This window comes from Salvelinus sp. IW2-2015, linkage group LG36, assembly GCF_002910315.2.
Source record: "Salvelinus sp. IW2-2015 linkage group LG36, ASM291031v2, whole genome shotgun sequence".
In the NCBI taxonomy this organism is placed as follows: domain Eukaryota; kingdom Metazoa; phylum Chordata; class Actinopteri; order Salmoniformes; family Salmonidae; genus Salvelinus; species Salvelinus sp. IW2-2015.
In genome coordinates this window covers 37,922,272-37,946,402 of record NC_036875.1, presented here as the reverse complement: position 1 = coordinate 37,946,402, position 24,131 = coordinate 37,922,272, and the positions used below count along the sequence as shown (strand labels likewise).

General features: G+C 44.8%; 1 pseudogene; it reads left to right on the top strand.

Annotated features, from left to right (window-relative positions):
• Nucleotides 1–24,131, top strand: part of LOC111959514 (contactin-associated protein-like 5) — a 121,165-nt pseudogene that overhangs the window by 92,968 nt on the left and 4,066 nt on the right.

The window sequence follows — 24,131 nt, the reverse complement described above, 5'->3', positions numbered from 1 at the left end:
TTTATTTCAGCTCATGAAACATGGGACCAACACTTTACATGTTGCTTTTATATTTTTGTTCAGTGTACATTTAAATACTACCATTGATGTAGACACTAGAATTTCCTTCATAGGTATGAAGTGCTGAGAGCTATAGCAGTCTGTTCATAATAGGCTCTTTGTGACAGGGAGCAAATAATCCAATGCCAAACCATTTAACTGTCTGTTGATTGCCTTCAGAATCAGACGTGGCAGACTTTGATGGCAGAAGCTCGCTGCTCTACCGGTTTAACCAGAAGTCCATGAGCACGGTGAAGGATGTGATCTCGCTGAGCTTCAAGAGCCGCCAGGCTGAGGGGGTGCTGCTCCATGGAGAGGGTCAGAGGGGCGACTACATCARACTGGAGCTGCACCGGGGCAGGCTGGCTCTCTACCTCAACCTGGGTGAGTTAGTCACACCGGGCCAGACTGGCCCTCTACCTCAACCTGGGTGAGTTAGTCACACCGGGCCAGACTGGCCCTCTACCTCAACCTGGGTGAGTTAGTCACACTGGGCCAGACTGGCCCTCTACCTCAACCTGGGTGAGTTAGCCACACCGGGCCAGGCTGGCCCTCCACCTCAACCTGGGTGAGTTAGCCACACCGGGCCAGGCTGGCCCTCTACCTCAACCTGGTAAAGGTAATCTCGCAGAGGTCAATGAGTCAAAGGTCATGTGTAACAGGACACAAGGGTTTCTGGGTAAGGATTAAATAGTCATTTGAACTATTTAAAAGCAGACTGGGGTGCAGTCTGGGAGGGTAACTGGATGTTTGTGTTCTGATACCCTTCCAGTTACCACTGATCCTGAGCTCCATTTACAAAATAGACTCAGACTGTTAAGGATCCACATTGTGAGCAGCTGAGCTGGGAAAGAGGATTCTTAAATGACTGTCTTGTCTYCACTTCCTATGAGATCACCTCTTCTTTCAATACKAATCAAATCAATACGGTCCCTATGGCAACTGTATAACGATCAATGTTATCAACCATAAAGATCCACATCGTGAACAGCTGAGTCTGGGGAAGACTGTTCTAGTGCTCCGTTTTGGGAATGTCTTGTGAGCACATTCTTTCAGATCTCTTCTTTCCTCAATATACTGGACTGTTTTATGAACTATATCAAAGTAACCATATTATCTTGTTCTCTGTCTTCAGATGACACAAGGCTGCGGTTCAGCAGTGGTCGTGTTGCGGTCACTCTCAGCAGTCTTCTGGACGACCAGCACTGGCACTCTGTCCTCATCGAGCGCTTCAACAAGCAGGTCAACCTCACCGTGGACACCCACACACAGCACTTCAGGACCAAGGGGGAAGGAGACTCCCTGGAGGTGGACTATGAGGTGTGTCTATCCAAACACCTTACTGTAGAATAGTCAGACACTTCAGACCAAGTAAATAGTTCAACCAAGTTATCTTACTAATTGTGGCAATTTGAATTAATCCTGTATACGTTTAATAATGATGTCAACGTTTCACCCTTTTTCCTCATCAAAGCTCAGCTTCGGGGGCATCCCACTGCCAGGTAAGCCTGGTACCTTCCTGAGYAAGAACTTCCATGGCTGCATTGAGAACCTCTACTACAATGGGATCAACATCATCGACCTAGCCAAGCGACGCAAGCCTCAGATCTACAGCGTGGTAAGAGCTTTTCAACTATTCATTTTTAATGTATAGGCCAAGGCCCAAGTTTATTTTACACTGCATTACCAATATATTCACTTATGTACGTGATAATGCTCCATTGTGTTAGAAGTGGAGGTTAACAGCAGATAACCTTAGAGAGCCGAAGGACCATAACATTTGTTGAGTAATAAACCGTCAGACTGCAGATAGGGAAGCAGGGATTTACAGAGTGCGTGGCGAGAACCACTCTTAGCTGAGATAACAGTGTTCTTTGTTCTTGTTTTGGAAAAGAGATCCGGGCTCAGTGATGAGCTGGAGCAGGGGCTGTAACCAGTGATCCATTCAGCATAGAAGTATTATTAGTAGGATAGAGGTAGATTGCATTATTTAAGGTATATGTCAGGGTCTAGTGCAGACCCTAAATGACATCTTCAATGGATATTAACTTTAAGTAACCTTCTGGCTCAGTGGTGTTAGAGCCCCAAACACAAATAAATCTCACCTTACCTCTAACAATAAATCCACTAACACTGAAATAGAACTAAAGTTATCAATGATTCCCGAACACAATAATCCTGTGAGTCAGTGTCAGCCTATTGAAACAGAATCACTCTGAAATCAAGTTTGGTGGAGTTGATGGAAGAGTCCCTGTGAAAGGTTTAGTTGCTGCCACTCCATGTCACCGCGATCAATGATATGTTCATCCCCACACTGCTCTGACCTTTTCCTGTGTACAGGAACTCATGTCCTCTGTACTGGCTCTTCCTGTCCCTAGGAGTCACAGTGGGGCTGGCAGTGACATTTAACCCTGCTCCCTGTAGAGTTCATTTTGTCTCTCTCGTTCCCTCGTTCTCCCTCTCTCCCACTCTATCTCTTTCTGTATTTTCCCCTCATACTCTGTCTCTCCGTCTCTTTCTCTCTCTCGATACTGTACTTGTTTTTGTCTCTTTCTCCATCTCTCTCTCCTTTCTAGAAAGGGAGGGAGTGTTTGTAGTAATTAATAGCAGCACTACACTTACAGAGTTGACATAATTGTTTAATTAACCCTGAAATGTTGAGAGTTGATGTGAATCAGGGCAAGGTGACTGTAAGACTGTGTTCCATTTGTGTCACCAGGGCAATGTGACCTTCTCGTGCTCTGAGCCTCAGCTGGTGTCCACTACCTTCCTGAGCTCCATTAGCAGCTTCCTGTCGCTCCCGGCCACGCCGTCTGCTTCGGGGGGCTTCGCTGTGCGTTTCCAGTTCAGAACGTGGAACCCAGACGGGCTACTGCTCTCCACCCGGCTGGCCCTGGAGCCCCAGAGACTGGAGCTGCAGATCAGTAACAGTCGGCTGCGCCTGACCCACCACATGTCAGCCCAGCAGAAAGAAGAGGTCTCCACCGGTAAGGGCCAACAGCCCCTAGTCTAGCTGACCCAGACCCACACTAAGCTGGAATCAGTAGTTCTGTCTATGGGGACTCAAACTATAAAAGGCTCTTTATTCCAGTGAAACAGGCAGACAGTGAAAAACTCATCCATCATCCAGGCAGAGACCGTCTGTGTTTGGTTTTGCACATTTCATCTACATCATTTCTATTACCTTTTGCCCCCTATAAACTCAGAGGACGCTTCATCTTCTTTGAATGGCTTGAGTTAAAATGCAATCCTTTATATCTTGTATTTTGGATGCCAGTTCTGCAGGATTGCAGTCAGACAGAAATAACATGTAGAATTAATATTGGATTGCAGAGCCCAGACTTTCAGCAGATGGCAGGCACAGAGGGAATTATAGACCCACAGAAAGACTGCCACAGCTTGGAAGCCCTTCACTATAAAGGACAATCAAAATTAATATCCCACAATCCACTGTTACTGTACGTCTATTTGGAGTTGGAACCGACGGCCAAATCAATGTTTCATCCAACAATAACCACCAGTACAGTCACAGCATTACGTTTTGTCCTCTGGCAATGATTTAGCTTCAATCTGACCAACCACATAGTCATTCATTTGTATTTCCATGTCCTCTTCCCTTCTTAGTACAGTGTAGTATGTCGTAGCGCGTGACCATAGATTACACAGCCAATGACAGGCTCTGATTTGCAATATGTAGGCCTAGCACAAACAATGTAATCTGAAATATGACCCATGTTGGAGATCACAATCCCAACAGTCCCTGAAAAAACCTGCAAGTGATGTTTGATAAGCCTGTAATAGAGATTGGTGGTGTCTCATTGAAATGTGACGTGCACAGAAATGACACCTCGCTGTGTCCACAGGTCACAGAGTGAATGATGGACTGTGGCACTCTGCGAGTCTCAGTTCCCGAGGTCTCCAGGTCACCATGACTCTGGACAACGAGCCGTCCTCAACTATGGAGCTGGGAGACCACATGGAGGCAGGAGACACCCTCTACTTCGGAGGTAAGGCCACACACAATGAGTCTTTTTGTCTGCATAACTGTCTCATGAGACCAGGTCTTGGTGGTCAGGTTTTGCTGCAGCTTCTGAAGACATTATCTGGAGATGTATACAGGAAATGCTGGATGATGAAAATACGACGATTTAGCAACAGTTTTTCAATCTGTGTCACAGGTTGTCCGTCTCTGAACGTCTCGGGCTGTGAGAACCCCACGTTGGCGTTCCAGGGGTGCATGCGTCTCTTCTCCATCAACAGCCAGCCCATGGACCTGAACCTGGTGCACCAAGGACGACTAGGAGACTACAAGGAGCTGCAGTTTGACACATGTAGCATCCATGACAGGTTGGACTTTAGGGTTTCTGCAGACATTATACCAAGTAAGGTGGGGCTCCAATCCCCAAATGTTGGTGTGTTTGGATGACAAACTAAAACAAAACGGCAGTTATTCTCTCCACCACAGCCAATAGAGATAGGCTTACAGTTAGGCTCGGCCAATTAGACCATGCAATGGAGCCTGGTACTGTAGCCTCATCATCCTGGTCGAGGGCCCTACTAACAAGCTGCTTCCTGTGTGGGGCGTGGCGTCCTCTCATTCCGTTATTGCCCCACTCTGTTGTGGAACCAATGGGTGGAATTAGTACACGCTGAATGGATGTCATGGCAAGGTTGTGGAAACCCGGAACACTTACAGGGAAGAGACTAACAAGAGAGCAGGCGTTTCTCCTTGTATTCACCCTGAGGGGAATCCTCTGATGTCAGATCACAGCTATACCTGATTGTTCTGTTCGGAATGCGACCCGGCAGATTGAGATGATGTTGGAGTGTGTGCAACATTTACAGATTAAATGTTAGTTGATGTTAGTTAAAGCGATGGAATGTGTAAAAAGAGGAAATTAGATGCTTGGTGACAACAAAACAGATGTCTGTGTGTAATTGGCTGCGTCTCATGGAGCCTTCCACAAAGAGTACGCTGAGTGTGTTGTAGATTTCACTGCCATGCAATATTATTTAGGGAGGCTAGTGCAAGCAGACCGTTGGAAATGTGTCATCGTCCATCGGAGTGGCGTGTCTTGATGTAACTACCAGAACTATGCTTCATTAAAGGATTGGAAGGTTAACCTTTACGAGTGCTAATCTTCTTTTCTCTGTGTCCAATCAAACTTCATGACTACAGTTTTTTTCAAGTGTTCACTTCTGTGCCGCGGCTTCTAATTTCATGACCTGTGAGGGCAGCCGTGAACACAACAATAGAAACAGCACTATGGTGATGAAACCATGGCTTGTTACCTTATCCACGCCGCGGTCACTCCGCTCCATAGCAATTCATGGTAGAAAGACGAAAGTGTATGAAATTGTAGATGCCTGCTTGTATAGCTGCGTGCTTGGAAGCCGGGCAATTACGCAAAACTGAAGGAGGCTTGAGGAAAATACTATTAATCAGGAAATTGTGGTTAGCAGAGGAATTGCTGTGAAGCGCTGGGTGTTCAAATCCCATAAACACATGTTCCGGGTTTGATGTGATTATGCCGCCGTTTATTTTTTTCAAACATAATAACACAGTACTGTGTTTGTTTACCAGTTGCCCAAACAATCTGAGTTGGAGGGGTACCAATTAATTTGGGATTTACCGAGCAGTCTTGTAAATCATAAATAAACAACGGCAAAAGAAAAATGCACAAACTGTGTCGTCTCACCTCTTGAGTACTTGCGTGTCAGACCGTGCCTTGATAATGACAAGGAAATGAAAAWTATATTGGGAGGGAGTCTCCTTAGCAGATAATGCAAGGTTCAGGATAGTAGGCCTCGACACAAAGACAAAGCACATTTTTACCCTTCTTTACAAAAAGGATTGTGAGATCTTACAGATACGTGTTTGGGCTTTGATTGCATTTCTTTGGTTGCCAACACTTTATCCTTCTGAGACTTTTCATTGTGTGATTGTTTGTGTTTATTACTGGGGAAACAAGTTCAGAATCTTTCAAATAAATAACTAGTATACGTATATATCATCAATCTCTGAGATTGTAAAAACAGATTTGCAGTTGATTTTCTACCTTATCAAATCTTTAGAATGTTTTATTATTTTTATTATGTACACCCTGACATTTGCTCATGCATAGTATAGATATTTATATACATGATAACGTCATGTATATTTCTGCTGTTGCCTATCTCCAGATGTCTGCCCAACTTCTGTGAACATGGAGGGCAGTGTTCCCAGTCTTGGAGCCGCTTCTACTGCGACTGCTCTGGGACAGGATACACTGGAGCCACCTGCCACAACTGTGAGTCCCCACCTGCTCTTCTTAGCTACACTATATACAGTATATAGCACTCACCACTCCTTTCTCTAATGTGTTCTTGACGATACTGCACAATACACCCCATGACGGGATATGCACTATATTAAAATGCATCTCACAATCACATAGAGCTGTTATACATGTGCTGCCCTCCTTATAAAGTGTAATTCAAAGGGGTAACAACATGAGATGGTTTAAAGCCAGAGTTAACCTGTAGTGATCAGTCCCCTGGCTTAACTATCTGGGTCTCAGGTAATCCCTGTTAGTTGTACATCAAGATCCTCAGTCTGACACATGGAAGTTTCTCGTCTCATCTGTCGTCTCCAGACATGTACAGATACCCTTTTCGATATTCACCACTGAGCGTTCTCAGAACCCTCTGCTCCTGAATACTGATTTCTTGTTTATTCGCCAGCGGATGCAGTGCACTTTGATATGAATGTGCACCACATGATTGAAAATGCCCCCACTTACTTCGAACATACTCTTTTTAATGTATAATGGTGCCTGGCTTGCTACCTTTTCTTAGTTARAGTATGCGTATGTGTGCAATATGACATGCAATACGGGAAGGCTAGGACAAGGTCCAATTGTATTTCTATGTATTATCGATCCCCATTAGTTCCTACGTAGGCAGTAGCTACTCTTCCTGGGGTCCCAAAAAAATCAAGGCAGTTATACAATTTTAAAAACTTCACAACAGATTTCACAACACATTAAGTGTGTGCCCTCAGGCCACTACTCTACTACCACATATCTACAACACAAAATCCATGTGTATGTGTGTGTAGAGTGCAGTGCATAAGGTGTTTTTTTATCAGTTTTTTTTCCCCCTGATTCTGCTTTTTGCATCAGTTACCTGATATGGAAGAGAGTTCCATGTAGTCATGGCTCTATGTAGTACTGTGTGCGCCTTCCATAGTTTGTTCTGGATTTGGGGACTGTGAAGAGACCTCTGGTGGCATTTCTTGTGGGGTATGCATGGGTGTCAGACAGCTAGGTGCATTCAACATGTCAATACCTCTCACAAATACAAATAGTAGTAAAGTCAATCTCTCCTCTACTTTGAGCCAGGAGAGATTGACATGCATATTATTAATGTTAGCTCTTCATGTACATTTAAGGGCCAGCCGTGCTGCCCTGTTCTGCCCTATTCTGTGTTGCACCTGACCACATGACTGGACAGTATTCCAGTTGTGACACAACTAGGGCCTAGGACCTGCCCTGTTGATAGCATTGTTAAGAAGACAGAGTAGCGCTTTATTATGGACAGTTCTCAGCTCCCCATCTTAGCTACTGTTGCATCAACATGTTTTGACCATAACAGTTTTACCATCCAGGGTTATGCCAAGCAGTTTAGTCTCCTCAACTTGCTCAATTTCCACATTATTCATTCAATTTCCACGTTATTCATTACAAGATGTAGTTGAGGTTTAGGATTTAGTGAATGACTTGTCCCAAATACAATGCTGTTAGGTTTTGAAATATTTAGCACTAACTTATTTCTTGCCACCAAATCTGATACTGACTGCAGCTCTTTAAGTAATTTCACTTGCTGTGGTAGCTGACGTGTGTCGTGTATAGAGTCATCACCATACATAGACACACAGGCTTGACTCATAGCCAGTCGCAGGTTATTAGTAAAGATTGAAAAAAGTTAGATGCCTAGACAGCCGCCCTGGGGAATGCCTGACTCTACCTGGATTATGTTGGTGGGGCTTCCAATAAAGAACTCTCTGTGTTCTGTTAGACAGGTAACTCTCGATCCACAACATACAGTATCAGGGAATGTAAAGCCGTAACACATACGTTTTTCCAGCATCAGATTATTATTGCTGATGTCAAAAGCTGCACTGAAGTCTAACAAAACAGCTCCCACAATCTTTTTATTATCAATTTCTCTCAGCCAATCATCAGCCATTTGTGTAAGTGCCATACATGTTGAATGCCCTTCCCTATAAGCATGCAGAAAATCTCTTGTTAATTTGTTTACTGTGAAATAGCATTGTATCTGATAAAACATATTTTTTTCCAAAAGTTTACTTAGTGTTGGTAACAGGTTGATTTGATTGGTCAGCTGTTTGAGCCAGTGAAAGGTGCGTTGCTATTCTTGGGTAGCGGAATGACTTTTGCTTCCCTCCAGGCCTGAGGGAACACTATTTCCTATAGGCTTAGATTGAAGAGATGGCAAATAGGAGTGGCAATATCGTCCCTATTATCCTCAGTAATGTTCCATCCAGATTGTCAGACCCCGGTGGCTTGTCATTGTTGATAGACAACAATAATTTGTTCACCTCTTCCACACTAACTTTACGAAATTCAAAATTACTATGGTTCATATAAAGCATGTATAAAGCATGTATATTTATGTACCATATATTATATTCCTATTTTCAAAGGTAGATGTCTGTGTTTTATAGTTTCTCAACTAATATCCACTCAGAACTATCGCAAATTTTCCAGCCACTTTCAATTATGTTACATGCTAGTCAATACAATCATTTTAAAACTTTCTCATCAAATTTCTGTCAGACATTTGAGAGCATGATGTTTCCCTGTGTTCCTCTGTAGCCATCTATGAGGCATCATGTTTCCCTGTGTTCCTCTGTAGCCATCTATGAGGCATCATGTTCCCTGGGTTCCTCTGTAGCCATCTATGAGGCATCATGTTTCCCTGTGTTCCTCTGTAGCCATCTATGAGGCATCATGTTTCCCTGTGTTCCTCTGTAGCATCTATGAGACGTCATGTTTCCCTGTGTTCCTCTGTAGCCATCTATGAGACGTCATGTTTCCCTGTGTTCCTCTGTAGCCATCTATGAAGCATCATGTTTCCCTGTGTTCCTCTGTAGCCATCTATGAGGCATCATGTTTCCTGTGTTCCTCTGTAGCCATCTATGAGACGTCATGTTCCCTGTGCCTCTGTAGCCATCTATGAAGCATCAGTTTCCCTGTGTTCCTGTAGCCATCTATGAGACGTCATGTTTCCCTGTGTTCCTCTGTAGCCATCTATGAGGCGTCATGTTTCCCTGTGTTCCTCTGTAGCCATCTATGAGCATCATGTTCCCGTGGTCCTCTGTAGCCATCTATGACGTCATGTTTCCCGTGTTCCTCTGTAGCCATCTATGAAGCATCATGTTTCCCTGTGTTCCTCTGTAGCCATCTATGAGGCGTCATGTTTCCCTGTGTTCCTCTGTAGCCATCTATGAGACGTCATGTTTCCCTGTGTTCCTCTGTAGCCATCTATGAGCATCATGTTTCCCTGTGTTCCTCTGTAGCCATCTATGAGACGTCATGTTTCCCTGTGTCCTCTGTAGCCCTTACGTTCATGTTTCCCTGTGTTCCTCTGTAGCCACTATGAAGCATCATGTTCCCTGTTTCCTCTGTAGCCATCTATTAGCTCATGTTTCCCTGTGTTCCTGTAGCACTATGAGACATGATGTTTCCCTGTGTTCCTCTGTACCATCTATGAGACGTCATGTTCCCTGTGTTCCTCTGTAGCCATCTATGAAGCATCATGTTTCCCTGTTTCCTCTGTAGCCATCTATGAGGCATCATGTTCCCTGTGTTCCTCTGTAGCCATCTATGAAGCATCATGTTCCTGTGTCCTCTGTAGCATCTAAGAGACGTCATGTTTCCTGTTTCCTCTTAGCCATCTATGAGACGTCATGTTTCCCTGTGTTCCTCTGTAGCCATCTATGAGGCATCATGTTTCCCATCTATGAGACGTCATGTTTCCCTGTGTTCCTCTGTAGCCATCTATGAGGCATCATGTTTCCCGTGTTCCTCTGTAGCCATCTATGAGACGTCATGTTTCCCTGTTTCGCTGTACCATCTATGAGGCATCATGTTTCCCTGTGTGCCTCTGTAGCCATCTATGAGACGTCATGTTTCCCTGTGTTCCTCTGTAGCCATCTATGAGGACGTCATGTTTCCCTGTGTTCCTCTGTAGCCATCTATGAAGCATCATGTTTCCCTGTGTTCCTCTGTAGCCATCTATGAGGCGTCATGTTTCCCGTGTTCCTCTGTAGCCATCTATTAGCGTCATGTTTCCCTTGTTTCCTCTGTAGCATCTATGAGACGTCATGTTTCCTGTGTTCCTCTGTAGCCATCTATGAAGCATCATGTTTCCCTGTGTTCCTCGTTAGCCATCTATGAGGACTCATGTTTCCCTGTGTTCCTCTGTAGCCATCTATGAGGCATCATGTTTCCCTGTGTTCCTCTGTAGCCATCTATGAGGCATCATGTGAGGCCTACCGGCTGACTGGCAGCTCCTCAGGCCTCTTCTCCATTGATCCAGATGGAAGTGGTCCTCTGGCGCCCACACAGGTCTACTGCAACATGACAGGTGAGCTGCCACCGGGGCCCCCAGTCTTGGTAAGCAATATTCGATTCAGTCACTGACAGATCACATTGCTTTGACCCACAGCACAACTGACAGCCAAGCTATCATGTGGAAAATCATTAGGGTTACTCGATATGGACCCGCCCTTTGGTTACAAAGAGAGCTTCAAGTAAATATTTGGGTAAATCTCTGCTGTAAATAAGAAATTATTTGTGTAAAAGTGTGCAAAGTTACTCAAAAACAAAAGTGAATCCACAAAATGATCAAGGCTCTGATTCAAGTCTGTGTCTCATGTCTTCAGGGCTTTAGACTTTTGACAGACAGAGTAAAGGAATGAGAGCTTGATGCCTCAACGCTGGCACTCAAGACAATATCCATCACTTGCTGTCATGAGCTTTCAGCTCTGACCTTTCCGGAGGTAAATGCAACATTTAAGTAATTACGGAGGTTGCTGGGTGGCTGGGTGGCTGGCTGCCTGTTGATAGTCTGGCTGCTGCCTGTTGATAGTCTGGCTCAAGATCACAATGTTTGCCTTTTTTTTTGCCCTCCACAAATCCTAATAATTTTGCATTGAGTCGCCTCCGGTTGACCTCAATTAAGGAATCTATTAGAGATGTAAATAACTCTCAGCTTGACAACCTGGGATGTGAATAATCACAAAGTGGAAGAGGATTTTCTCTCAGGCAAGGTAAACACCAATTCCCCCATAGTACATCAAATAGGGGGATGGTAATGAATAGAAGTTCTCACCTCATTGAATCATACAAACTATTCACCCTTGGTTAGAGAGCCTACAGGAAGTCTTATGTTTGACTGTGGATTACTGTACATGCAGGAAGCCCCTTTTTAATCAATCTAATAATTAATTCAACATGTTTATTTGGATATTGGCTTGTACTAAGTCAAAGCTTGTGAATGTATCCAAGGGTTTATAATCAAAAGGTTCAAAATGACACAACCAACCGGCTCTGCACATCATGTACAGCATGTTACAGGTCAAAATGTCTTCAGGTTTGTGTTTTGTTCTATGTTGTGTTGTGTTGTAGAGAACAAGGTGTGGACAGTAGTGACCCACAACAGCACAGATCCAGTCAGGGTCCAGGGTTCTACACTACAGAAGCCCTACATTATGAAGTTTAACTACAGCGCCTCACCTGAACAACTGATGGCCCTCGTGGCCAGGTCAGAGCAGTGTCAACAGGAAGTTATGTACAGCTGCAGGAAGTCCCGCCTCTTCAACACCAGAGGTGAGTTGGGTTGATAGCGTCCTGTTCACCTTATGAAGTCAAACTTAGACATGTTCCCAGATGGACCTGTTCCGTAATATGACTGGTTAGTATTCTAAGAATGAACCTGACTCTGACCTGAGCGTGTTAATATACGCTCAATCCTCTAAACATTGATCCCATTATCTTGCAATAACTTGAAAGGCTACCGCCCAGCATGTCTCTGAGCATCAATCTTCAATTGCTTTGAGAGCAAACGGTCTCCCAGGCATCCCACATTTGCTCCTAAATCATGAAACATTCATGAAGTCCTGAATTCCCTGATTCTCTGGCTGTCATGTGTGCGCAAACAAACAAGTTAATTTTCACAGTGGATCAATAAGAGACAGGAAACAGGTCATTTCATGGGCTATATATGAACAGTGTCAGATGGAACATGAATACTGTAGGTTGTTTTCTGCTGGCTGTCGTGCTTCAACCCATATATTCTCTCTATAGAAGATTAATGATGTTCAACCCCTCTGTCATACACACCATGTTACTTAGCTGTTCAATAAATATAGCGATCAATAATTGTTTATTATTAGACCAATTTGGCAAATGGATTTATGTAAATTTGCATGATATTAAAAAGTGTATTTTTGTGAACTCATACATCACACCGTCATGAATGTGTAACCTGCATGCATTGATGGAATATGGTTCACATTAGTTTAATATGTTTGATTGTTTTTAATTTGTTTGATTTTCATTTGTTTAATTATGTGTCTGTAGTGTTGGGCACAGGCCACAGCTGCAGCTTGTGATATGACAAAAAAAGGCCAATTAGCATCTACAATGACACTGTAATTTTGACTCGTCTTCTCGATTCATTATAACGTTTCATCTACAGTGCATTCGGAAAGTATTCAGACCCCTTGACTTTATTCACTTTTTGTTATGTTACAGCTTTTATTCTAAAATGTATTCAATTCTTATTTTTCCTCATAAATCTACACACAATACTCCTTAATGATAAATGCAAAAACATATTTTCAGAAATTAGCAAATGTTTTAAAATTAAAAAACTGAAATAGAACATTTACATAAGTATTCATACCCTTTACTCAGTACTTTGTTGAAGCACCTTTGGCAGCGATTACAGCCTCGAGTCTTCTTCAATATGACGCTACAAGCTTGGCACACCTGTATTTGGGGAGTTTCTCCCCATTCTTCTCTGCAGATCCTCTCAAGCTCTGTCAGGTTGGATGGAGAGCGTTGCTGCACAGCTATTTTCAGGTCTCTCCAGAGATGTTCGATCGGGTTCAAGTCCGGGCTCTGCCTGGGCCACTCAAGGACATTCAGAGACTTATCCCGAAGCCACTCCTGCGTTGTCTTGGCTGTGTGCTTAGGGTTGTTGTCCTGTTGGAAGGTGAATCTTCGCCTCAGTCTGAGGTCCTGAGCGCTCTGGAGGAGGTTTTCATCAAGGATCTCTCAGTACTTTGTTCCGTTCATCTTTCCCTGGACCCTGACTAGTCTCCCAGCCCCTGCTGCTGAAAAACATCTGGTCTGAGACGCTTTAGGTGCCTTTTGGCAAACTCCAAGCGGGCTGTCAAGTGCCTTTTACTGAGGAATGCCTTCTGTCTGGCCACTCTACCATAAAGGCCTGATTGGTGGAGTGCTGCAGAGATGGTTGTCCTTCTAGAAGGTTCTCCCATCTCCACAGAGCAACTCTTGAGGTATTTCTGTTTTTTAATTTGAATACATTTGCTAAAATTATAAAAATCTGTTTTCGCTTCGTCATTATAGGGTATTGTGTGTAGATTGATAAAAAACAAAATATTTAATAAATATTTAGACTAAGGCTGTAACGTAACAAAATGTGGAAAAAGTCAAGGGGTCTAAATACTTTCCAAATGCACTGTATAAATGTACCGTTTCAGTACTTAGGATGCACATTGGCACATTATTTGTCATGACTACAAAAACAGAACAATAAACAACAACTAATTTGTATAGTATTAAGCTCTCAAATGTTTGCCCAACACTGGAACGTATTCTGATTAAATAAGCAAGCAACACTGGAGCCAAAGAAGACTGTTTAATTGTCAATATTGTACCTCTGTTTATTTCAAGACCTCAAAGTAAGTTCCATGAGAGGGCATCTGTAATGTGTGCGGGTTTGAAATGTAACAGAATCTAGTTCCTGCAGGCCTGTAGTGTCTCTCAGGCAGAGTCATGTTGTGGGACAGAAGACTGTAGCAGGGCCACTTGCAGATGCTCCAGGAAATGAGCCCTGCGAGTCTAACTGACATCACTGAGGACTCATTGACACAATGCCATGGGATACCAAAAGATGCCCAGGGCTCTAATCACATTCACTGTGCAGATTCTGTTTCTCTACAATGTGGACCTAATTGTAATCCTGTGACTGGTCCAGATGGCAGCCCGCTGTCCTGGTGGGTGGACCAGGGTGGAGAGAGACGGACCTACTGGGGAGGCTTCCTGCCAGGTGTTCAGCAGTGCTCCTGCAGCCTGGATGAGAACTGCATGGACATGAACTACTTCTGCAACTGTGATGCCGACACAGACTCATGGTAACTAGGCAAATATTTCTCTGTGTATCTACTGGGCTGTTCATTGATCAATATCAAAGCTGTACAGACCTTTGCGTTTGTCTTTTTGATCATAATAAAAATGTTTTTGGCGCATTACTTACTTTCCATATAGAACTTTAAATACAGGGATATCTTCATCACAATTCAACTGCTGGAAAACATTTACTATACGAAGGTATAAATAACTATAAAACATATTCAACTGCAGTTCTTATGATAATATTCTTTATTACATAAGTTGTTTTAAACTTGAATTCTGTTGTGTACATTCTTTTTTTTACATTTATTCTCACCCTGTGTGCCCCCATGTAATTTTGCATTTGGGGAACCTAATTTGCATATCTCCTGAGATACAGTCCAGACCTTGATCGATCACTCCATCTTTATAGTGTTTACTCTGAAGTTTCAATGCTGACTGAGGATTGGATTAGTTTATCTGTAGTGAAATTAAGAGGCTTCTCTCTCTCTGTTTATTGCAGGTCTAATGACACAGGAGTCCTCTCCTACAAAGAGCACTTACCAGTGAGTGAGATCGTGATTGGGGACACCAACAGAACTGACTCTGAGGCGCTCTACAGAATCGGCCCGCTGCGTTGTTATGGTGACAGTAGGTGAACTGTTTTATTTTGTAACATTTTTATTTTGTAACATTTTTATCTTACAGATGGTCCCTTTGAACATCCTTGTTTTTCCAGGCAAAATGCTGATTAAATATTGACTGTGTTCAAAATCATAGAAAATACTTGTATTTCCTGTTTTCTAGAGTCTGTGTGGAATGCAGCGTCCTTCTACCAGGAGTCATCCTACCTGCACTTCCCCACCCTCCAGGCAGAGCTCAGCACTGACATCTCCTTCTACTTCAAGACCAGCGCTCCCTCAGGAGTCTTCCTGGAGAACCTGGGCCTCAAGGACTTCATCAGAGTGGAGCTCACTGTTAGTTGTACCGCACTCTCACGCCGCACACAACACACCACCACACACACCACACACACCACACACACACACACACACACACACACAAGGATCCATTTGGAGGAGGCCAGTGGTTTGAAATCATAAATATTCTGTTTTCTGATGAAAGCACTTCCCAGCTACAGTAGCCTACATTTGACATGCAGTTAGAAAAATGTGCAAGATGTCACTCCTGACCTGCACTGCATAATTTAATACTAATGACACACACAGTGCTCTGTTATCAAGCTGTCAAGCCTCTAATAACATTTTCCTTGGCAGCCAAAAACAGCGGCTGTTGAAGAAAATAATGATCAAACTACATTGTGAATGTACTGACTAGCACCGAGTTCAAAATTAGTCTGTAAAAGCTTATCTTGAAGTCTTTCGTAATATTCCATTTGGAGCTCTGAAACAAGTGCAGCGTGTATGCATATATAATATGACTGTAAGTCACTGTGGGTGGTTGGATGGATGGAGACGTAGGATGAGGTTGTGGGTGGAGGCTCACTTCTTTTTATTTACATACAGGTGGATGCAAGCTATTCAATGATATTAATTTGTGTATTGCACCTATAGCCCCCGCCTCCCCCCAACAAGAAAATAACTAAATGTATAAAGATTTGGTCACAAATAAAGCCTTTGAAGATCAATGCATCACATTGCAACTCATCGACATAAAACGAAATGGTGACCCATAGAAAAGAGGAGTCTCAGATTCACTACTGACCTGAATGACTGTCAGCTTGTGTCCCCGTTCTGTTCCCTCAGCTCCGTTCGCAGTGACGTTCTCCTTTGATGTGGGAAACGGGCCGGTGGTCCTGGCCATTAAGTCCCACGTGCCGCTGAATGACAGGCAGTGGCACTATGTGAGGGCGGAGCGCAGTGTGAAGGAGGCCTCACTGCAGGTGGACCAACTACCCATGCGCTTCCTGGAAGCTCCATCTGAGGGACACCTCCGCCTCCGGCTCAACAGCCAGCTGTTTGTGGGTAGGACTGGCCTCTTAGTCTCATTCTCAACAGCCAGCTGTTTGTGGGTAGGACTGGCCTCATAGTCTCAGTCTCAACAGCCAGCTGTTTGTGGGTAGGACTGGCCTCATTAGTCTCAGTCTCAAACAGCAGCTGTTTGTGGGTAGGACTGGCCTCATAGTCTCAGTATCATCCAGCCAGCTGTTTGTGGTAGGGACTGGCCTCATAGTCTCAGTCTCAACAGCCAGCTGTTTGTTGGGTAGGACTGGCCTCATAGTCTCAGTCTCAACAGCCAGCTGTTTGTGGGTAGGACTGGCCTCATAGTCTCAGTCTCAACCCAGCCACTGTTTGTGGTTGGGCTGCTCGTATGTCTCAGTCTCAACAGCCAGCTGTTTTGTGGGTAGGACTGGCCTCATAGTCTCAGTATCATCAGCCAGCTGTTGTGGTTAGGGCTGGCCTCATAGTCTCAGTATCATCAGCCAGCTGTTTGTTGGTTAGGGCGGCCTCATAGTCTCAGTCTCAACAGCCAGCTGTTTGTGGTAGGGCTGCCTCATAGTCTCAGTATCATCAGCCGCTGTTGTGTTAGGCATGCCTCATAGTCTCAGTATCACAGCAGCTGTTTGTGGTTAGGGCTGGCCTCATAGTCTCAGTATCATCAGCCAGCTGTTTGTGGGTTAGGGCTGGCCTCATAGTCTCAGTCTCAACAGCCAGCTGTTTGTGGTAGGACTGGCCTCATAGTCTCAGTCTCACAGCCAGCTGTGTGTTGGTAGGGCTAGGGGAACAGCCCCTCTGTGGATTAATATGTGCATAGAGCAGTTATAAATGTGATACCATATAAACCAATATAAATTAGTTGTAACTAATATAGTATTTCAAATACACAGGCCAAAGCAAGTACTTTTATTATGCGGCCTCGGTTTCAATCCCCGGCATCTCTACAATTGTTGGCCAGGATAGGCTGTCATTGAATAAGATTTTGTTCTTAGCTGACTTGCCTAGTTAAATAAAGGTTAAATTTTAAAAAAAATGTATTTGAATGGTTATTTGTATAAAAAATTATTACAAATTGTCAACCAAATTGTATCTGTAAGTATTTCAAAATACTTTTTTCAGATAATAGTTTCTAATAACTGAGTTAAATGCGCTGGAGTGTATTTGAGTATTTTCAAATACTTTACAAGTGTATTTCCAAATACATTCCAATATTCAACTACTTATTTATTCAAATAATTGTTATCGTGAATACCTGAAATATTATTTGAACCCAGGTCTGGTTGTAACATGTAACAAGCATATGAGCTAGTTATAACGTGTGGTTCCTCCTCCAGGGGGAACAGCAGCTAGTACTCAGTAGAATATGATGCATACATACTAATTGTGTTATAACACTGTAATAAACATATGAACTAAGTTATACCTGTTGTCCCTCCTCCAGGGGGAACAGCAGATAGTACTCAGTAAGAATATGATGCATTATATACTAATTGTGTTATAACACTGTAATAAACATATGAACTAGTTATAACCTGTCATCCCTCCTCCAGGGGACAGCAGCTAGTACTCAGTAGAATATGATGCATTACATACTAATTGTGTTATAACACTGTAATAAACATATGAACTAGTTATAACCTGTCATCCCTCCTCCAGGGGGAACGGCGGCTAGGCAGAGGGGCTTCTTGGGTTGCATCAGAACTCTGGACTATAAACGGTGTGACCTTTAACCTGGAGGAGCGGGCTAAGATGACCCCGGGGGTGAGCGCTGGCTGCCCCGGCCACTGCAGTGGCTCCAGCAGTCTCTGCCACAACAGCGGGAGGTGCATCGAGAAGAACAGCGGCTACGTCTGTGACTGCTCTCAGTCTGCCTACGGGGGGCCCTCCTGCAAGGAAGGTGTGAAACGCATAGTAACTCCATCACAGAGGTTAAGCCTTGGGGTTGATTTAGCTGTAATGTTGTTTCATCTATTCATTCTGATGCTGAATCTATGATTCTAACCTTTAACTTCAAGTATACATACAAAACATGCACTTCCAGTTTGTATAGTATCATTTTTAACAGCTGGGTGAAAAGTTCCCTCGCGAAGTGCAATCTGCTGCAGTCAGGAGAAGTTGATTAACATAGAGCTATGTCACAACAGCCCTTTTACAGAAATCTAACATCGCTCAGAGGTGATGAAAACCTTGAATATTTAGTGTTTTCAAGTGAAATATTCGATGCCAGCAAAGATCTTAGGCTGCCTCAGTCCTAATGTTCACTTGCTCTTGAAGTATTGAAGTAGAGGTGTTGAGATCAGTGGCAGAGTGCAGATTGGAGTCCATCTGAAGATGAGATCAGAGGGATGAGATGAGATGACAGATCCTTCCTCCTCCGCTGTCTCTGGTCTGTCTCTGCTCTCACATTCACACTAATCTAGGCCTCCATTATCATGGAGCAGACAAGCCTGAAATATTCCACTGGTCTGAAATACAATAGTCTCACTTTGATCCAATCCCACTACCGTAGCATCTGGAACACAGAACTTAGACAATATTGTTATTTTTTTTAACGTTTTTCTTTTTACTTTTAGATGGCCATAAACATATTAGCAGAATGGCCTCTGGGGCAGTTACTATAGCATGAATGGAGATACTATTGATGGCTAGCAACAAGTAAGAGAGGACCATATTGTGCTGGACTGTCACCCATGATACAATGCATTACCTAACCCATACTCTCTCTCTGTGTCCATGCAGAGGTGTCTGTGTCGTTTAACACAGAGTCGTCGGTGACCTACACCTTCCAGGAGCCTTTCTCTGTGATGCAGAACAGGAGCTTCCAGGCCTCCAGTGTCTACAGAGAGAACAGCAGGGGGAGCGCAGGTGGTGAAGGAGGCCTCACTGCAGGTGGAGCCAACTACCCATGCGCTTCCTGGAAGCTCCATCTGAGGGACACCTCGCTCCGGCTCAACAGCCAGCTGTTTTTGTGGTAGGACTGGCCTCATTAGTCTCATTCTCAACAGCAAGCTGTTTGTGGGTAGGACTGGCCTCATAGTTCAGTCTCAACAGCAGCTGGTTTGTGGGTAGGACTGGCCTCATAGTCTCAGTCTGCAACAGCCAGCTGTTTGTGGGTAGGACTGCTCATAGGTCTCAAGTCCTCAACAGCCGCTGTTTGTGGTAGGACTGGCCTCATAGTCTCAGTAATACATCAGCCAGCCTGTTTGTTGGGTAGGACTGGCCTCAAGTCCCTCAGTCTCAACAGCCAGCTGTTTTTGTGGGTAGGACTGGCCTCCATAGTCTCAGTCTCAACAGCCAGCTGTTTTGTGGGTAGGAACGTGTGGGCCTCATAGTCTCGTCTCAACAGCCAGCTGTTTGTGGTTAGGGGCTGCCTCGTAGTCTCAGTCTCGAACAGCCAAGCTGTTTTGGTGGTAGGACTGGCCTCATAGTCTCCCAGCTATCAATCAGCGCAGCTGTTTGGTGGTTAGTGGGCTGGGCCCTCATAGTCTCAGTATCATCACCAGCTGTTTGTGGTTAGGGCTGGCCTCAATAGTCTCAGTAACTCAACAGCCAGCTGTTTTGTGTTTAGGGCTGCTCATAGTCTCTAGTATCATCAGCCGCTTGTTTTGTGGTTTAGGGCTGGCCCTCATAGTCTAGTATCATCAGCCAGCTGTTTTGTGGTTAGGGCTGGCTCAATAGTCTCAGTAATCAATCAGCCAGCTGTTTGGTGGTTAGGGCTGGCCTCAATAGTCTCAGTCTCAACAGCCAGCTGTTTTGTTGGGTAGGACTGGCCTCATAGTCTCAGTCTCAACAGCCCGCTGTGTGTTGGTAGGGCTAGGGTGCACAGCCCCTCTGTGGAATTAATTTAGTGGCAATAGAGCAGATTATAAATGTTGATACCATATAAACCATATATTAGTTGTAATAATATAGTATTTTCAAAATACACAGCCAAAGCAGTAAATTTGTATTTTAATGCGGCCTTGGTTTCCAATCCCCGGCACTCTACAATTGGGTTGGCCAGGATAGGTGTCATTGGTAAATAAAATTTTGTTCTTTAGCTGACTTGCCTATTAAATAAAGGTTAATTTAAAAAAATGTATTTGAATGGTTATTTGTATAAAAAATTATTACCAAATTGGTCAACCAAATTGTAATCTGTAAGTATTTTCAAAATACTTTTTTCAGTAATAGTTTCTAATAACTGAGTTAATGCGTGGAGTGTATTTGAGTATTTTCAATACTTTACAAGTGTATTTCCACATAATTCCAATATTTCCAACTACTCTTATTTTATTACAAATAATTGTTATCTGAATAACCTGAAATATTATTTGAACAGGTTGGTTTGTAACATTGTAAAAAGCATTATGAGCTGTTATAACGTGTGGTTCTGCCTCCAGGGGGAACAGCAGCTAGTATCAGTAGAATATGATGCATTACATTACTAATTGTGTTAAACACTGTAATAAAATATGAACTATTTAGTAACCTGTGTCCTCCTCAAGGGGGAACAGCAGATAGTACTCATAGAATATGAATGCCATTATATACTAATTGTGGTTATAACACTGGTAATAAACATATGAACTAGTTATAACCTGTCATCCTCCTCAGGGGGAACAGCAGCTAGTACTTCAGTCCACGCAATATGAATGATACATACTCATTGGGTTATAACACTGTAATAACATCTCGCACACTACGCTCTCACACTCACCACTGTCATCTCTCTCACAGGGGGAGAGCGGCTAGGCAGAGGGGCTTTTCTTGGTTGCATCAGATCTGACTATAAACGGGTGTGACCTTTAACCTGGAGGAGGGCGGCTAAAGATGACCCGGGTGAGCGCTGGCTGCCCGGCCACTGCAGTGGCTTCCGCAGCAGTCTCTGCAACAACAGCGGGAGGTGCGATAGAGAGAACAGCGGCCTACGTCTTGTGACTGCTCTCAGTCTGCCTACGGGGGGCCCCTCCCGCAAGGAAAGGGTGTGAAACGCATAGTAAACTCCATCACAGAGGTTAAGCCTTGGGGTTGATTTAGCTGTAATGTTGTTTCATCTATTCATTCTGATGCTTGAATCTATGATTTCTAACTTTTAACATTCAAGTATACATACAAAACATGCACTCCAGTTTGGGTAAATAGTTCATTTTTAACGCTGGGTGGAAAAGTTCCCTCGCGAGTGCAATCTGCTGCAGTCAGGGGAAGTTGATTAACAATAGAGGCTATGTCACAACAGGCCTTTTCAGAAATCTAAATCGTCAGACGGTGAATGAAACCTTGAATATTTAGTGGGTTTTCAAGTGAAATATTCGATGCCAAGCAAAGATTTAGGGCCTGCTCAGTCCTAATGTCACTTGCTGTTGAAGTATTGGAAGTAGAGGTGTTGAGATCAGTCGGCAGAGTGCAGATTGAAGTCCATCTGAAGATGAAGATCAGAGGGATGAGATGACGATGACAGAATCCTTCCTCTCCGTGTCTCTGGTCTGTCTCTGCTCTACATTCAACACTAAATCTAGGCTCCATTTCATGGAGCAACAAGCCGAAATATTCCACTGGTCTGAAATACATAGTCTCACTTTGATCAATCCCACTCCGTAGCATCTGGAACCCAGAACTTAGATCAATATTTGTTATTTTTTTTAACGTTTTTCTTTTTCTTTAGAAGATGGCCATAAACATATTAGCAGAATGGCCTCTGGGGCAGTTACTAATATGCATGAATGGAGATACTATTGGATGGCTAGCACAAGTAGAGAGGACCATATTGTGCCTGGGACTGTCACCATGATACAATGCATTAACCTAAATCCATACTCTCTTCTCTGTGTCCTGCAAGAGGTGTCTGTGTCGTTTAACAACGAGTCGTCGGTGACCTACACCTTCAGGAGCCTTTCTCTGGTGATGCAGAACCGGAGCTTTCCAGGCCTTCAGTGTCTACAAGAGAACACAGGGCCAGAGAGAACATGGCTTCATCTTCATGACCCCACAGAGCCCTGCATGCTGCTCACTGTCAGCACCGTTCAGCCAGAGTACATAGCAAGTCATCCTGGGCAACGCAACGGTAGGGACACCGTCTAGGATTATCAACGGTAGGATCAACCCTTTGAATTTCCGTTTAACCCAGCTTGTGTTGGGTGGTCTAACAGGGAGTATCCAGATCTGGTACCATCCTCCATGGAAGGAGACCAGATGTGTTCAGTCAGACCATCCAGCCTGGCAGAAACGGACGCCTCCACGCGTATGCAAGAATCCCCGTGAGGGAAAGACGTTACTCCTACAGGTGAGCAAGAATTAACATGCGGATGTTTACACAACAAATGGGATTCCTACATTTGTGTATGAAATAGACATGTCAGGAGCAGGAGGAGGGTGAGGAACAGTAGAGAGTGAAGAGGGTGAGGTAGGCAGGGGAGAGTGGAAAAGAGGGCTGAGAGAGGCCAGGGGACGAGTGAAGATGGGTGAGGGCGAGGGAGAGTGACAGTATGGGTGAGGAGCAGGGGAGAGTGAACGAGGGTGAGGAGCAGGGGAGAGTGAAGTGGGTTGAGGAGCAGGGGAGAGTGAGAACGGGGTGTAGGAAGCAGGGAGAGTGAAGAGGGTGCGAGCAGGGACCGGAGGGGGGAGAGCCAGATGAGAGGCGTAGGAGGCGAGATGACGAGCGTGAGGAGCAGGGGAGAGTGAAATGTAGAGCAGGATGAGGGTGAGGCAGGGAGTGAGAGGGAGGAGGGCAGGAAATGAAAGTGGGTGAGGAGCAGGGAAGTGAAGTGGGTGAGGAGCAGGGGAGAGTGAGGAGGGTGAGGAGGCAGGGGAGAGTGAACGAGGGTGAGGAGCAGGGGAGAGTGGAAGTAGGCTGAGGGAGCAGGGAGGTGAAGAGGGGTGAGGAGCAGGGGGAGAGTGAAGAGGGTGAGGAGCAGGGGAAGTGAAGAGGGTGAGGAGCAGGGGAGAGTGAAGGGTGAGAGCAGGGGTGAGGGAGGAGCAAGGGGAAAAGTGAGACGGGTGAGGAGCAGGGGAGAGTGAGGGGTGAGGAGCAGGGCTAGTGAGGGGAGGCAGGCAGGAGAGTTGAGGAGGGTGGGAGCAGGGGAAAGTGAAGAGGGTGAGGAGGCAGGGGAGAGTGAAGAGGGTGGAGGGAGCAGGGAGAGTGAAGAGGGTGCAGGACAGGGAAAGGAAAGAGGGTGAGGAGCAGGGAGTGAGTGGGCGAGGCAGGGTGAAGGAAGAGGGTGATGAGAGGAGAGTTAGCGGGTGAGTAGCAGGGAGGATGAAGAGGGGAAGCAGGGTGAGATAGGAAGTGGCAGGGAGTAGGGGGAAGGGGGTGATGAAGAGGGTGAGGAAGGCAGGGGAGAGAGAAGTAGGAGGTGAAGAGGTTGAGGGGCAGGAGGGTGAAGGAGCCGGGGGTGAAGAGGTTTGAGGAGCAGGGGGTGGAAGAGGTTGAGGGAGAACAGGGGGTGAAGAGGTTGAGGAGCATGGGGTGAGAGGTTGAGGAGCAGGGGGTGAGGAGCAGGGGGTGAAGAGGGTGAGGAGCAGGGGGTGAGATGGGGGTGAGGAGGCAGGGGGTGAAGAGGTTGAGGAGCAGGGGGATGAGGAGCAGGGGGGTGAAGAGGTGAGGAGCAGGAGGCTGAGGAGCAGGGGGTGAAGAGGGTGAGGAAGCAGGGGGTGAAGAGTGTGAGGATCAGGGGGGTTGTGTTGTGTTCTTCACACCTCATGTTCTTTTCTTCCCTGCCACTAGATT